The following is a 2,391-nucleotide window of genomic DNA, read 5'->3' as shown; positions in this document are numbered from 1 at the left end:
GCAACAAATTAAATTTGGGCGAGTTCTAAAACATAGCAAGGCTTTAGTCTCACACACACCCTCAGCTTAGGATCTGCAGGCTGAGATCCAGGCATCTCAGTGCTTCAGGATTGTTTGGATGATTCTCAGTGTATTTAGATTTGCAACCACACCCTGGACTGCATCCCAGGGTTGCAGTTTTTAATCTGCTTAGAGACTTCTGGAGGGTCAGTTAGTTTTGCTGACTTCCAGGCTGTAGGGCTATACAGAGCTGAATTATATGATCAAGCTAGGTCTAATGTAGCTATCTGTAGAACTGCAATTCTGTGAGCAGCTCTGACAGCTCAGCCCCAGCAGGAGAGGCTGAAGGAGCCTGAGCTGATCCTTAAGCCTCCACGCTGTTGAACACGCTAACCCTACATCTTGATGCAGGTAAAACTTGTACCTTCGAAGTCCACTTTGCTAGTTATAAATCTTTGTGATATCTCCTTTTCCCTGTGAGTAATAGTTCTTTCCCTTCCCTTTATCCTATCTGAACTCAACTTCATATGCTTTAGAAAATACAGATTATATACTTTCCTTTTTATATTCAGGTCGCCAGATTCCTTTGTTTTTGAATACTTAGATCCTGATACACCGAAAAGCGCTCGAATAACCACGACTGAACCAAGTTAGTACTGGGGATACTAACCTTTTGACTCAGGGACAATGTGTTTCTGAGATCTGTATCTCTGCCCTGGTGTCCTGCCAAACCAATTGGGACCAGATTCGCTAGATATTATGTCCTGATTTACCTGGTGCAAAATGCAGCCAGCCACAAACCTAATTTTCAGGCTGGTATCTGCAATCTGATTCCCTAGTAACAGGCTTCACTAATACAAGCTTGACTTCTAAAATTCGCCTGTGTATTAGTTTTGCTGCAGTGATAAACAATAGCATTTCATAAGGTTAAAAAAAAGAACAACAAATTAATCTCTTCTCCCTTATTCTCCTGATGGGCAGGCTGAACAGCAGTGTGGATTTGAGCTCCTCCAAATTCCAACATGAGGTGGAACAGTAGTTGTTTCAACAGAAGGATAAAGATGTAATTAGTGGCAGAAGCATGAAATGTCTCACAATGACACTGGTGTTGAGCCAGGTGTGCTTGGATTTCATGAGTCCAAGCAGATAGAGGACGCTGCCTGCTAATGAGGCAGGGACTCCACTCCCACAAAATGCCCTGCAGGTCCCATGATAGTGAACAGGCAGGAGGGAAACAAACTATTGGGTAACACCATGAGTAACACTATTTCCAAGCTCCTTGTCAACATGGAATCCTTGCCTGTGAAAACGCCCCCCTCCTTCTCGTCAACACCTGTGGCACCAATCACTGCTGTCCGTTGGACTCCGCTCATCTCCTTGCAGGTGGGTAAGTCTCCTCAGCTTCTTAGTAGGCATATTTGTCTCTAATTTACATTTCCTTTCACTTTGTCTCCTCAGAGACATCATGTCACTCAATGGCCATGCTCCAGATTAGAGCCTATATATGATTCTGCAGAGCACACTGACACTATTTTCTAAAAGTGAGCATTTCAAGCTGCAAAAGCCGTGTTAACATTTCCATCAACTCCTATTCCCCATGCTGCCTCAGGCCCTGCTTCCTTGGCCAGCAGCTAAGCCTAACCACTGGCCTGTATTTGCGCTAGCTTACCTACAGGTGGAAATCTCTGATGTTTGACAAGCGTTGGTGGAGGCTTAGTCTAAGATTGGTGTCTCAGTAGGTTGCCTTGCCCGTTTCAACTTCCTTGCTCCAAAATACCAGGTTGCCCAGAAGAGCTATGCACACTCATGTCTTGGTATCATCAAGAGAGAGAATCAAACCACAAATCTGCAATTTGCCTACCCCTACCTCTCTCTTGTCTATCCCCATACATTGAGGCCATGTCATTTTAGAACATCTGCCTGTAGCTGGGCCCCAAATTCACTCTCCGTGCACGTGGCATAAGCCACCTCAGTTCCACATTGCAGAAAACAGTTTTCCTTTTATCTCTCTTGTTACAGAGTACCCAGACCATATCACTGATCTGGCCTCTTGACCCATAAATTCAAACATATTTAATATCCGTCCTTTCGGGGAAAAGATTCTTTTACCTGTTTCCCCAAAATGCAGCAGTATCTCCTTTAAAAAGTTAACTTCAAAATTGCTTCTGAAAATGGTCGCAGCGACTCAGTGTGTTTCAATCCTCCACCGGGTACAATTGTTACGAGACAAATACAAAACACATTCCATCGGAACTGCTGATTCCTTTTCTATTTTTGACATGTCCCAGGAGAATAGCTTCAGGCTTGGATCGCTCCATAAAGTCTGTATCTTTGTTTTTCTAAGTTCCAGTTTGAGACAGAGTTGGAAATGAAGAACTGTGGAAGCCTTTT

This window comes from Ochotona princeps, chromosome 8, assembly GCF_030435755.1.
Source record: "Ochotona princeps isolate mOchPri1 chromosome 8, mOchPri1.hap1, whole genome shotgun sequence".
Classification (NCBI taxonomy): domain Eukaryota; kingdom Metazoa; phylum Chordata; class Mammalia; order Lagomorpha; family Ochotonidae; genus Ochotona; species Ochotona princeps.
This window is presented reverse-complemented; position numbering follows the sequence as displayed.